The sequence below is a fragment of the Caretta caretta genome, chromosome 7, assembly GCF_965140235.1.
Source record: "Caretta caretta isolate rCarCar2 chromosome 7, rCarCar1.hap1, whole genome shotgun sequence".
Lineage (NCBI taxonomy): Eukaryota > Metazoa > Chordata > Testudines > Cheloniidae > Caretta > Caretta caretta.
Window position 1 is genome coordinate 123,049,827 of NC_134212.1, and position 14,128 is coordinate 123,063,954.

At 49.1% G+C, this 14,128-nt stretch overlaps 1 protein-coding gene across 9 annotated transcripts in view; it reads left to right on the forward strand.

Annotated features, from left to right (window-relative positions):
* Window positions 1-14,128, forward strand: part of SEMA4G (semaphorin 4G) — a 105,477-nt gene that overhangs the window by 12,555 nt on the left and 78,794 nt on the right. Inside the window, exon 1 of one of the 9 annotated variants that reach the window (XM_048858152.2) lies at window positions 11,637-12,268. The exons of the other annotated variants lie outside the window; for them this stretch is intronic. The gene's annotated coding sequence lies outside the window, so the exon portion shown is untranslated. Of the gene's footprint in view, window positions 1-11,636; window positions 12,269-14,128 lie in introns of those variants that run through there. 9 annotated transcript variants of the gene reach the window in all.

Genomic DNA, 14,128 nt, shown 5'->3' on the forward strand with positions numbered 1-14,128 from the left:
AGCCCCAGATTCATCTGGAACCATATTGACCCCAGCTCGGTCAAGAGCAGGCTGTGGACCTTTTGATCCACAGCACAGACGTCTGCCACTTGAGCTAACGGAATAATAAGAGCAGTAATAGGCTGTCATCCTCTATGTGGAGTTGCCAGTAGAGGGGAATGAGGCGCACACTTTGCCAGTGGGCTTCACAGATGTTTGCTGACAGCAGAGGAATGGAGAGATTCAGGATCTGGGTACAGTTCTAGATTTTGGAGGGGGAATGTGCTCTAGTGGTTACGCTTCCACCCCAAACCCTGTGCCTGTCCCTCAGCTCTTTCTCCTCCTCCCCACTCCCACCCATCCTGGCTTCTGCTCTCCGTCTTCTAGCTCCTGCAAACCCTTCCTCCCACTTCTTCGTCCTCTGCGTTTGAATCGGGTGCTTCCTCTGTTTCCTCCTGGTTGCCTGGATCCCAGAAGGGGAAGCAGGAGAGTAGACAGTCTCCCTGATCTCAGTTCTGGTGCCCAGTGCCACAGTGGCCACCGACAGCGAGAGGAGCAATTGCAGGGAAAGTCCTGCTCAGCCCCTGCGGCCCTGGGGTGGAGCATGCTCAGTTGCTCTGTGGGGATGGCGTATGTGCAGTCCAGTTGCATGTTGAAGCTGTGAGGGGCTAGAGCATGCTCAGTGCAGATGGCCTCTTGGGAGAATTTAGCTGCCAAACTTTAACAAGCCTGTCCTAGTGTGTGTGAACTGAGAGTGCACCTGTGGCTCCTCTCCCCTCCCCCACCCCACCCCAGGCTTATAATTTGGCCAGATGTGGGTGAATCTTCACAGGAATGGCAAAAGACACGTCCCTGGCGCCAGGGTGACACCTCCCCGCCCCTGCCACGTTTCAAGGCCCTGCTCCAAAGCAGAAGCACCAGAGCTTCTCAAGAAAACACGGGGAAGAAATTTTTTTTAGCATGGGCAAAACGTATTTAGCTGCAGCTTTCACAAAATAATTCCGCCTGAGGAGCGGACATAGGACACAGCCTGGAAGCGACCCCTGGGGTCATCAAGACCTCTGCCGTCGCAGGGGCCCAGGACATAGCAGCCCGAAGGATTTAAGTTTAGCAAAGTTGTAAACAATGGAAAACTGGGTCTTATTGTGCAAAGCGTTGGACAGCTTTAACTATAGATGGCACCTACCAGCTGTACATATGACACCCTTCGTATAAAGTGTGACCAGATTTATGAGAGTGGTGCAGTGAAAGAAGACGGGACTTGGTTGGCGTACATTTAGTTTTAGCCATAGTAGCGTGCAAGTGTTTTTGAGCACTTGTGTGTTGCCGTCTTTGAATGTACTATCTTGTAGTCTCCTGCTATTCCGATTTGTATTTTGTTAGCGCTTTCACAGCTCTTACTACAGAAGAGATGAGCGCATAATTCCAATTTATTTGCTTGCATGTACTGAAGGATAAAGAGCATTCATCTGTTGACACAGGGAGAGCCGCGCGAGATAAGGCAGAAGGCACGGCCCTGTTTCAAGGGAGTATAATTGCATTTGATTAGTGCAGAGAACATGGCAGAGCGGATCTTCTGAGACTTCACCCTGGTGCTGATCTTTCAGAGTCAGAGATCAGGGACACGAGGGAACATCAGAGGCCCTACTCTGCAAATCTTTGTACAGTTCTCCAATGCAAGTATCGTTCCCTGAAATGCTGGGACAACTCATTAACTTGCCGCTCTCACTACAGCTGCTGTGTCTAGCATTCGTTGGGTTAGTTGAGGAGGAGCTGAAGGCGCAGAGAGGCACCTCGTTGTCTTTCCACGTCTTGTGTACTTAAAAAAAGCATTTAGCCTGTTTTACTTAACTTAGAAGATGCTGCTCATAGAAGGTCCCTGAAGAATGGATTGAGCTGCTATGTAACACAGAGAATAGAAGATGGGACCTGACATTTCCCTCTGGACTATTCTCTTTTTTTTTTTTTTTTAATTAATGCTAAAAAAGGGGAGCTGGCTCTGGTTTCAAATAAGCCTCCAAGCTGGTTTTGAGAAGCCCTTAAGCTAATGCTCTGGTGCATGTTGGCTGACTTGATATCAGGGCTCCTGGCCTCTGCACGTGGGCAGGTTTGGGTGTTGCAGTTCCATAATCCAGTGCTGCCCTCCAAGTGAAAAACCGCTTTTACTGGAAAAACGAAGTGAGCTGTGCAAGATGGGTCCCAGTGACATCACAGGTAGATGCGAGGTGATTGGTCATCCCTGAACTAGAGCCACGTGTGGTGATGAGTCATTTCTGTGCTAGGCTCCGGAGCCAACCCGCAAGCCAGGAGCGGGTCTGGTGACTCTCAGGGCAGGTATATAAGCCTTGCAGGAGCCATAGCAGCTCAGTCTGCCGAGTGTCACTTCCTGGCTTGGACCTGTCCCCTGCCTGATAGTGGTGACAGACTCTGCATGCCTTTGCCTGCTCCAGCCCTACATGTGCCTTGTTCCGACCCCACTCTTGACTCCTGGCTCCAGCTCCGACCTCTGGTTCCTGGCCTCGCTGCTACCACACTGACCACTAGGCCGGACTGCCGCTGCTCCAACCGCTCGGCCTGACCCTCCGTGTCTCAGTTTCTGGCAGTGGGGTCGTCTCTAGTTAAGTAATACTACACACAGAATTACCCATGGTTCCAAGTAACTAGGGGTGTGGGGAAGGCCAATGAGGAGCGCTAGATCTACTAGGAATCACTGCAGGTCCAAGGGTAGCCTGGTGATTAAGGCACTGGAGTGGGATTTAGGAGATTGGGATTCACTTCCATATGTCACCTAATCCTACACCTCCATTTCCCATCTGTAAATGAGATCGTATTCCCTCTGGCTGTCTGGACTGCAAGCAAGGACCGTCTCCCACTCTGTATCTACACATTTCAGAGGAACAGCCGTGTTAGTCTGTATTTGCAAAAAGAAAAGGAGTACTTGTGGCACCTTAGAGACTAACCAATTTATTTGAGCATGAGCTTTCGTGAGCTACAGCTCACTTCATCGGATGCATATGAAGTGAGCTGTAGCTCACGAAAGCTCATGCTCAAATAAATTGGTTAGTCTCTAAGGTGCCACAAGTACTCCTTTTCTTTTTGTATCTACACAGTGCCTAGCCCAATGTCTGAGGCATTTGGGTGCAACTAGAATATTAATTCTGGTCCCAGCGATAAGATGTAGGTCCTCAAGTGTGAATCTAACCTAAACAGCAACTCCAAGGGAAGGCAGTAACTCACTGACTCGAACATTTGACTGGCTTGCTAACGTAGAGGAATGTCCTACCGCCTGCTGATCACTGCGTTACAGATCTGCCAATTTTAAGTGATCTGTGACCGTTAGCATTTTCGGGAGTTCTGGGGGATGGAAAAGCTGCTTGGGGCAAGTCTTGGGGCAATTTAGAGTTAATGGGAAATTAAGCTGGGTAGCCTTTGGAATGTAATTCACAGCTCCTTATAGGGCACTTCTTTTTGCAGTGACTGTGGAGAGAACAATACAAAGAGATCCCATTGTGGGCGGAGGCTGTGCATGGGCGGATTGTGTTTGAGTCAATGTCGCAAATGCTAATAACACTGGTGTGGGAGGCTGTTTTCCAATGGGGAGCATTCGCTCTGATTGAACGAGCTTGTATATATACTTATGAATGAAGCTGCGTAGTTGGATGGCCTTGCGAGGCTTTACACTCGACTTGATGTCATTTCTCTGCTTGTTTTTCTAAAAGATCTGCTCTAGGGATTATTTTGGGGGCAGTTCTCTGGCCTTTGCCATAAAAGGAGTCAGACTAGATAATCACACTGGTCTCTTCTGGCCTTGGCATGTATGAGAATAAGAATAGTGGTGGGAAGGGGGCTCAAGATCCCCTGGCACGAGGCAGAGAGTCCCTAAAATAGATGGGGATGGGAGGATGGCAACAGGGAACCTGTGGGGGCAGGGGGAATGGAGAGATGGAAGGAGCCCAGTTGGGCTTCTAATGGAACAGGTGACAAATCTGGGTTCTCTTAAAAGCTTCTTCCATTCCATAGCTCTTAGTGTTCTGAATAAGAAAGCTGGGTCTAGCGGTTTCTGGGGTATCCTTGCCTGTCCTGAGGCAATACTCTGGTGATAGTACCTCGAATCCTCAACCGGATTGGTCTCTGTTCAAGCCAAGGTACAAACATGGCAAATGGCCTTCCCTGTCCTAAAGCGCTTACAATCCTAGAGTAATATAGAAAGCTAAGGTCGGTTAAAAACATTCCTATCCAGTTGGTTGTTCCAGCTAAAGTTGTGGTGTGGTGGGAACCATTCCCAAAACTGAATGCAGGTTTGCTGGGTGAGGGGTAACAAAATACATGAGAAAAATGGAGGGCCCCCTGCCCTTTTGTTTTATAATCATGGAGCAATTTTTAGTTTGATTTCTGACCTCTAAGAACAAAGGAATAGGGTTTGATTTCAGTTTGGACTCTTTAAAAAGCTGCGACATTTGCAATGTATTTTGTCTCTGGCTTGATATCTTTACCTGCTGGTATGGTGGCCTATAATATGGGGAGAGAAATCTGTTGACTATGATTTGATTGTGCTTTTCTTAACGAGGGCTTGCAGGTTAAGGCAGAATATTTTCAGCAGAAGGCAGAATATGTATCCCTAACTATCTGAGAGTTTATGAATGAGAGAGCAGGATTGTGGGAATGTTCACAGTGAATTTTAGCCTGCTGGATTTAAGGAAATAAATGTATATCCCCAAAACGGTGGCGTGGGGGATTTCTGTTGTCTTCCGTGACAGGAAGAGATTTCAGCTTTTGACACAAGTGCTTTGTTTGACATGCTCAGTCGAAAACTCTTGGGAGCACTGAGTATATTGCTGGCACAAAAGCTTGTTTGGGAAAGCTTTTGGTATGTGTAAATGCCTTGGAACTCTTTCAAGCCACACAATTTAATAGCCAACAGCAAGCACAAGGGTAAAAACTAGGAGTGGGAGGTGGGGCAGCCTAAGTGATAACTACAATGCAGTGGTGACAGGGGCTGTTTCTACTCCAAGCTGCAGTCTAGCTTTCAGAGCGCTAGGTAGCAGTTTCATTTAAGATGTTCCTTCACCAGTCCAAGAACAGCTTTTTGCCGGCAGGCCCACTCGACGGGATCACAGGCTTTTTCCACATGCAGTCTGGTGATCATTAGGCCGGAAGGAACTCAAATGAGGCTTCCTTGCCCATTAAAATCGATTCTTTTAAGTGTAGTAAGGCTTTGGACAGTTGGCAGGTGGGACTGTGGCTTCTTGAACAGAGTACTGCGCTGTAAATGTAACAGCTGGGCATTGGGCACTGACTTTCCGGTTTGATGCCCCCGAATTTGAACGGACACTAAAAACGTAAAGCCCAGCACAACTTACTCTGATCTGGAGTGGCGCAGGAGTGTCTTGACTGGCGGAATAGCATGCAGCCCATGTGGGCTTGTGCTATGTCTGAGCCACCCTCTCCATTCCCTTTGTGTGCAAAGCTCATCACTTTATGAGAAGTATTTAGATGAGCTCAGTGTTACGAAACTTTGGTCTCATGGGGTAAAATCCGTTCATGAAAATCGGACACAGCAATGGCCAAAGTGCAGACCTATGACTGTTAATTTTTAAATGAAGTGAACTGAGATGAATATGAACCGTGTCCTCAAGCTGCAGCTAATCTTCCTGATTCACCCTTGTAACTGAATTCGCACCACTCAGCTTCATGTTTTGTGTGGCCCATGGGGACTGTTTTCCCCCCTAGGAACAGAGACACTGTCATGGCTGGAACAGATCAATGGCCAACTCTAGCCTTGTGTCTTTTCTATTCCTGTGATCCCCCCAAAAGTATAGCCAGGCCGGAAAGGAGAAGGTGGTATGAACAATGGTGGCAGGAGAACACAGTTGGACACGTCTCATGGTTGGGGGCTGGGTGCACAGCCCTGTATCGCATTGTATGGCAAACCTGAGCCGCTATCACTCATTAATATCAATATTAACTGCTTGGATGATAGGGATCAGGGAACAAGTTTTAAAAGTAACAGATGCTTCGTTTTCCAGCAGAACAATTAAGCGAGGGTTACATCAGCGTAAGAATCAAGAACAGCTCCACTGAAGTGAACAGACGCTTGCGTAAGCAAGATCAGAATCAGGCCCCAAGGAGAAGGTAAAGGTGCACTTCCTGCCTGCTACCCCAGGGGCCTTTTCACGCTGTGATAAGGAAATACCTCACATGTGGGAAAACACCTCAAGTGAGCACTGAAGGGACAGCAGTGAAAAGTGGGGGCCCACAGGAGCCAACAGGTCCGCACTGACTATGGATTTGTTTCTTTGCTCAACACTGACTCCCTTGCCTTTGAGCGGGACCTTTCTGTTCTTTGACAAATGGACGAGGCAGGCTAGAATCACTGCAGCTTTTGTAAGACCCTCTCGCAGTGCTATGTGGTGTCTTCTTTGGGTCTGTCTACACTGCAGTTAAAAACCCGCAGCAGGCCCGTGCCAGCTGATGTGGGCTTGCAAGGCTTGGGCTGCATGGCTGTTTAATTGCAGTGTAGACTTCCGGGCTTGGGCTGGAGCCCGGGCTCTAGGACCTTGCGAGGTGGGAGGGTCCCAGACCTCAGGCTGCAGCCCCAGCCTCAACGTCTACACCACAATTAAACAGCCCTGCAGCTGGAGCCCCTCGAGCCTTTGGCCAGCCATGGGTCTCTACTGTAAAGATATGTCTACACTGCAGTTAAAGTACTCAGTAACAGCTGGTGGATACAGCATGCATGCCACAACTGGGTTCTTGGGAACACTCCTTTTCCTTCTCAACTCCCAGAAGTCTGACACAGGTTTCAGAGCCCTCTGTGAAGACATCAAGAGGCCCCACTGTGTAAGTGCAGGATCAGAAGACAGATAGGATTTCAGCTCTTGAGTATTGTAAGTCATTCCATTTTCTTAAAAGGAAGCTTTTAAATTAGAAGCAGAAAAATGTAATTAGGATCAGAAACTAAGCAAGGAGCTTGCCCCAGGAAAAACAGGCTGGCAAGAGACATAAGCTGTGCTTTAGCCAGGAGTCCTATGCAGCCAGCTTAAAAATATCAGCTTAAAAAATAATAGCCAAAACACATGGTGCTGCTGAGTGTGTTTTCAGACACTGAGCTATTGGTTATTGTGTGAAGGTCCGGGTAACGGCAGCACATGGAAATGTAATCCCTCTTCACGGGCCCTGGCCGGGAGATTTTCAAAAGTCTGTTAGATGCTAACCTATTTCCCTGCACTATTTTATCTGAAGCGGCCATAATAAGTAGAAAATTGCTATATTAACGTAGCAATGCAATTACACCCGCTAGAGTAAAAGTTAAAGGGGTACCTATTGTCATGCTTCAGGGCACAACCTAGACTTGCGGAGTAGGGTCAGGAAGAAAGTCACCACATATACAGCCACATCATGGTATAGTCCAGTTCAGCATTGATTTTTGAAGTGGAACTTTCCCACTTGATGATCCCGCTCTCAGTTGGCAGCGAACTTGATGTGGCTTTGGCAAAGCCCATTTCACAACAAAGCATTGCCCCGTTTCTCCAGGAATGCTGCAAAACTCCCCCTGAAAAGGGCCCTGTCAAGATAAAAAATCAAATAGGTTCATGCCACTTGTGTACGGGACTTTGTTAACACCCCTGCGTGTTGGAATGAGAGTTATAATGCCCTCGTTTATCTTATGCTGGCTGTTGACATCTGGGCTCCATGTGGTTAGCGTGATGGTTCTGGAGATGGGTTAGTTTTGCTCTCCAGTTCTCACGTGTTAGAACAAGACTCTCTGGGTTACCAGCTTGGCAGGGGAATGCTGGAATGTAAATAAACTGTGTAGAATATTTTTTTTTTTTAGTTGAGTAGTTTAAATACCAGGGGCTTAGTCTCCTGAGAGCTATTATACTTTGGTCTAATCGTGAACGCTGTGGAGAAAGTGAATAAGGATGTGTCATTTACCCCTTCCCATAACACAAGAACCAGGGGTCACCAAATGAAACGAATAGGCAGCAGGTTTAAAATAAACAGAAGGAAGTATTTCTTCACACAATGTACAGTCAGCCTGTGGGGCTCATTGCCAGGGGATGCTGTGAAGGCCAAAACTATAATGGGATTCAAAAAAGAACTAGATAAGTTCATGGGGGATAGGTCCATCAATGGCTATTAGCCAGGATGGGCAGTGATGTAACCCCATGCTCTGGGTGTCCCTAAATCTCTGATGGCTAGAAGCTGGGACTGGACAACAGGGGATGGGACACTTGATAATTGCCCTGTCCATTCCCTCTGAAGCATCTGGTACCAGCTGCTGTTGGAAGACAGGATACTGGGCTAGATGGCCCATTGGTCTGACCCACCCTGGCCATTCTTATGTCTTAATTCTCGTCTGTGATATGCAGGAGGGCAGATTAGATGTTCTGGTGAATCTTTCTGGCCTTAAACTCTGTGGCTCTGGAGAACCTGGGGCAGGCCAGCGAGTGCCAAGGTGGCTTTGGGCCTCCCTAATTTTGACCTTCTCCAGGAACCTGCGCCGCCCCTCCAAGTGAATTGGATCCAGCTGCCAGTCGGCTGCTCTCCCTCCCGTCCCTACCACTACGTCAGGTGGGCTGTGTTGGGCTGCTTATGGTGGTCTACACTGGGGAAAATCTCCAAGGGGCTGTTCCCCCCACCGGGACCCTCTTGCTGAACAGAATTGGATCGATGTTCAGGGTGGCAAGGACTGTCTTGTCTGGCTTAGACCGTCTGCTTGCAGCTGCCCAGTGCACAATAGCTTGCATTGTTGTGGCCATGGATAACTGGTTTCTTTCATCCTGTAGCTTTTCCCCTCCTGAGCTGCGGCGTGCGTGGATGCTGGTGTTAGAATGTAGGCTGGCACGTTCTGTGGCAGACGTGGCCTGAATATACCTCTAGGCTGGCTAAGGCCTGAGTGTGACCCGCAGAGCTGAGATGCATCTGTCCGGTCAGATCTTGCAGTTCTGTTTGTTTCTCTCTCCCATCATCCCTTTCTGGGCAGTCATGTACTGGCTCAGGGAGGAAGTGCTTGGGGCCTGTCTGGGTATCAAACTTCCAAAAACAAGTGAGCTCTGAGGCTGGGACAGAATTTTGCCTTCCCTCCCCATCGCTGATTTCCCCCGGGGAAAGCCATGCACCTGGAGAACTTGCAGAACAAACCCAGCTTCCTGTGGGTGTGAAATGCCAGCCAGCCAGTCCCCCCGGTCCGTGTGGGCACTTCCTTGTCACTGCACTGCGACGTTTGTATTGCCCCAGCTTGAACTCGCTCTGCTGTGTGACTCTCTGATCCTTTGCTGAGGAACAGGGTCTGGTTTCTCTCCGCCTTCCCCATGCCAAGGGAAGGTCTCTGAGCACTCGGGTTTGCCAATCGAACAAGGCCAAGGATGAGTTAACATCCCCTGCTTGCAAAAAAATATAAATAAAAATAAAATTTAAACCCCAGCAGTTCCTCTTTCTATATTCACTGGGTAAAAAATTAACCAGCTTTTACAGCTAATTGGATGATTGTCCTTCAAGACAAAAAGCTACCCATTGACAACAGACAAAGGAGCGCTGGGAAGGAGGTGTAATTACTGCTCTGCAAAAACACCGAAAAGCTGACTTCATAACCCCTACATTGGGAAGACGCGAACACCCAAGAATCCGGGTCTGCCATTAGCATTTGCTTTGCCCTATCTGGTTACGTTTTAGACTGCTGTTTGAGCAGAGTTTGCTTTGCGATAAAGAAAGGCCCAGCAATCTTTCCTGAGGCCGGGTTTGGCCGGCAGTCTGCCAGCTTTCTAGGGGAGGAGATGGCAAGGAAACAAAGTTCAGGGCTTATTTATTTTTGGAAGACAAACTGTGCACGCCTGTCCGTAGCCAGGCAAGTGGCATGATTTTTATTGATCTGTTTTTCGTCTGGTGCACGGAAGACAAGTAGCCCTAACATTTACCAGCCCAGACGTACAATCTACTTGCATGACTTTTTTGGGGCGGGGAGCTTGCCCTTGGTCTGTGCGGAACTGGGTGTTGTGTCTTCCCTCGCTGGCACAGCGACTGCTCAGATAGGGGCTGTGCCTGTCCAGTTGGCCCCCCCCAGTGAAACTCCCCGCATCCTGCCCACTCTTCAGGGACTGCCGAGCCCGTCGCTGGCTCGCTACATGCAGGCCAGAGAACGGTCCTGCTCCAGACTTGGTTTGTCCATCGTCCAAAGCAGCGAAGAGACACCAGTACAATGAAAACTTCCAGTGTGTGTGCAGAAACTCTGTGCATCCCCCTAGGGTTCCTTGCAGCATTGTTCTGGGAAGGCCTCCATTTGGATCCATCCCAGCTTTAGCCCCTCCAGGAAAACTCAAGAGAAGGAAACTGTTAGCGAAGATCCAAACCCAGGAATATCCTAGAAACATAGATTTCAAGGTCAGCAGGGGCCATTGTGATCATGTTGTCTGCCTGCCTGTACAGCAGAGATCAGAGAACTGCCCCCCAATAATTCCGAGAGCAGAGCTTTCAGAGAAAGATCCCATCGTGGTTTTAAAAATGGTCAGCGATGGAGAATCCACCATGACCCTTGGTAAATTGTTCCAAGGATGAATTATTCTCACCATTAAAAATGTATGCCCAATTTCCAGTCTCTGGTGATGAGCAAGGGTGTGCCAACTGCCTGCAGATCTGGTTGCCCCATCTCAAAAATAACATATTGGATTTGGAAAAGGTACAGAGAAGGGCAACCAAAATGATCAGGGGGATGGAGCAGCTTCCATAGGAGAGATTAAGAAGACGGACTGTTCAGCTTGGAAAAGAGACGACTAAGGGGCGATATGATCGAGGTCTGTGAAATCATGACGGGTGTGGAGAAAGTCGATAAGGAAGTGTTATTTACTCTTTCCCATAACACAAGAACCAGGGGTCACCCAATGACATTAATAGGCAGCAGGTTTTAAAACAAACAAAAGGAAGTATTTCTTCACACAACGCACAGTCAGTCTGTGGAACTCTTTGCCAGAGGATGTCGTGAAGGCCAAGACTATAACAGGGTTCAAAAAAGAACTAGATAAGTTCCTGGAGGACAGATCCATCAATGGCTATTAGCCAGGATGGGCAGGGATGGTGTCCCTAGCCTCTGTTTGCCAGAAGTTGGGAATGAGTGACAGGGGAGGGATCACTTGATGATTCCCTGTTCTGTTCATTCCCTCTAGGGCACCTGGCATTGGCCACTGTCGGAAGACAGGATGCTGGGCTGGATGGACCTTTGGTCTGACTCTGGATGGCCGTTCTTATGAAGTAGCCCTGCAAAGGGTGCTGACTTACGTACTGACTGATCGCCATGTACGCTGTTGGCTTTGGCTCAGTAGCAAAGTTCAGAACTGTGGGTCTCTGGATCACCTTAATCTTGCAGTGATGTGTTTCCAAATCTAGACTTTGGAGGGTCTCTAACTCCAGCCCCAGGCCCACCTGTTGGTGGTCTGTATAGAGCAAGGAAAATAAGACATAAATGGGCGTGAGCCATTCTGAGACTCAGCACTGGATTTGCGTTGCATAGGCCGCCATACAGCAGTCGGCTGGCTTGGACCACTAATCAGCTGGGCTGATTTAAAATCAGTGACTGAGGGCGGAGGCTCTGTGTGCTTTTTTATCAGTCTCCCACGCCAGCCGGTTCTCCCTTTCCTGTGCTGCACCCAGACCTTGCACCGCTCTGGTGAGCTTTTAATAGAATGCACAAATGTACTATTGTAAAAACGAAGGGCAGCCGTGTCTGGGGGGGAATGGCCACTGTGTGTGTTTCAGGCAGGCTGGGAAGCGAACTGGTGTCTCTAAATAGATGTGAGAAAGTTATAAGCCATTAATAAGCGGAGCCGAGATGGGAACGGATCCCATGGGGGCATCTAAGCAAGGCCACTTTCTGTGCATGCCTCGCAAATGAAAACAAGATCATCCATTTCTCGGTGGGCCGCGGCGGTTTTAGAAGTGCTTTGTGGGAAAAGGAATCCAGAGGGGAATATTCGGGCGACTTGTTGTTGCAGGAGGGGAACAGTGACAGCTGCATTCAATATCCGCACACAGAGCTAATGAGGAGCTTTTTAACGGCCGCTGGTGTACAAAGGAATGGGAGAAAGTGGCAGGCCCCAATGTTCTGTCGGCAGCTACTGCCAGGTGGGAATGGATTGCTACGGGGGAGGAGAGTCAGCATGTTACAGCTCCCCCTTGATTCTTTCGAGGCCCTGAATGCCAGCATCAGACCCCAGCGGGAAGAGCAAGAACTCAGCACCTCTCGCAATCTCAGGCCTGAGGCTTTTGACCCCTGATCCAGCAAAGCGCTTTTAAGCACGTGAGTACTCCCGTTGGCTGCTCATAGAGCCCTGGGACTTGAAACAAAGCACAGGCTCTGCCGGGCTGGGTCTGCAGAGCCGACGAAAATGGCTGCGCTGATGTAATCGCCATCCCGGAGCAATGGGCAGCGACACAGGACGGTGGTTTAGTTTTTCCTATATGGCCATGAAAATTAAAACGGCTCCCACTGTTAGCTCTGCAAAGGAGGACAGTGCTGGGGACGGACGTGGGGCGAGCGGCCGTCTGGCTGGTGAGGGCTTCCTCCTGGGAAGCAGATTGGCCTGTGTAATGGGGAAAAGAACATCCCGTCAGGATGCTGAGCTTGTCAGAGCTGTCACTGCTAAATTCCCTGCTCTTTTGACTAGGCTAGTGGAACAGAGCGGAGCCCAGACCCCATGCTGGGGGGAGGGAAGGCATGCACGGCCAGTCTCTGCTCTGATTACTGTTCAATAAACACTTGAATCAACCAGTAATTTAAAAATGCCTTGCCACTCTAGAGTAAACGGAGAGCTTAGATTCTTCAGTGTCTTACCCGGCTCTGTCGGGCTGCCAGCTACAGTAGGGGCTTCTGGTTCAGTCTTTCATCTTGGTGTTGGATTGGAGAACAGGGTTGTTTCCAGTTACCGAGTCTCCTCCTAACGCAGCTGCTATAATACTGTACCTTCCTGCTTTACGTGGGCGGTTCCCACCAGTTGCCCGATCCCGAGGATTTGTACCCCTCACTCCTCTTGGAGGCTTCGCTTGGGTGTCTCAAGGCAGTCCAGTGTTTGCAGAATTGGACCCTTTCCGTACCCAGCCCTCCTGAAGGGCTGCGTGCATTGGGCCTGGTTCTCCATTGCCCAGGCCAAGTGGCCGTGTGGATGATGAGTAGCGTTTGCCGCTCGCTTTGCATGGGTGTTTATGATGAGAAAAGGCTCACAGCGGGGGACAGTCTGGCTCAGTACATCCTGCTGAACTGGAAGCTGGAGTCCAGCTTTCTGACAGCTGGGCAGTGAGGCGTGGGATGGTGGATGGGCCGTTTCCTCTGGAGAGACGGGAGGACAAGCCAAGGTGAAGGATAGTGTTAACCTGCTCTGGAGAAGCTAACGTGGCCGTCATAAAAGAAGTGATGAAGTTGGGGCTGAATCTACAACAGAGTGGAGAATAAAAGGATGGGGGGAGACAGCTACAGGCAGATGCTATAAACTGGGAGGACCAGCAAGGAGTCTCTGGCCGTGCTGTACTCTGCCCAGCGCTGCTGAGCTGGCGGTTGGGATGATGGCAAAGCACCTCTAATCTGGGTACCTACGGGGCCTCCAACACTTTGTCCTGTGGCATTCAGAGCAGGAAGCACAAATGCCCATTTCCTCCTAGGTGGGAGGGTTGTAGGTATGTTCTCTTGGGAGCTGGTTGAAACATTTTCAGTAAAGTTAGGGCTGTGTGGGTGTGGGTGTTTAAATGAAAAGTGGCTTTTTTCCTGACCAAAATAAAAATATTTGCAGAAAAATTTCATTTTCGTCAAAACACCGTGTTTTTAAGTCTTGAAACACAACTTTTTGTCTTTGTTGGGGGAAATTCTCACTTGATCTCCCCCCCCACCCCCAACCCCCTCTTTTCCAGCTGGGATGGGGGAAGAGTAAAAGAGCAAGTGGGTTTTTCCCCCAACAAAATCATATTGTCGGGTTTTTTCACCAACAAAATTTATTTGACACTTTCATGGGCCGATGGAATTTCAGACAAAAGAAAAACACCTTAGTTCCTTGCAAAATATTTTGCGAAATATACTCCCCCTCCTTCTCCTCCACCCAGGTCTGGTGTGCTTCCTCAGAAGCATATTACATTGGTCCCAGAAAGACACCGGTCTAGAGACGCTGCTGGG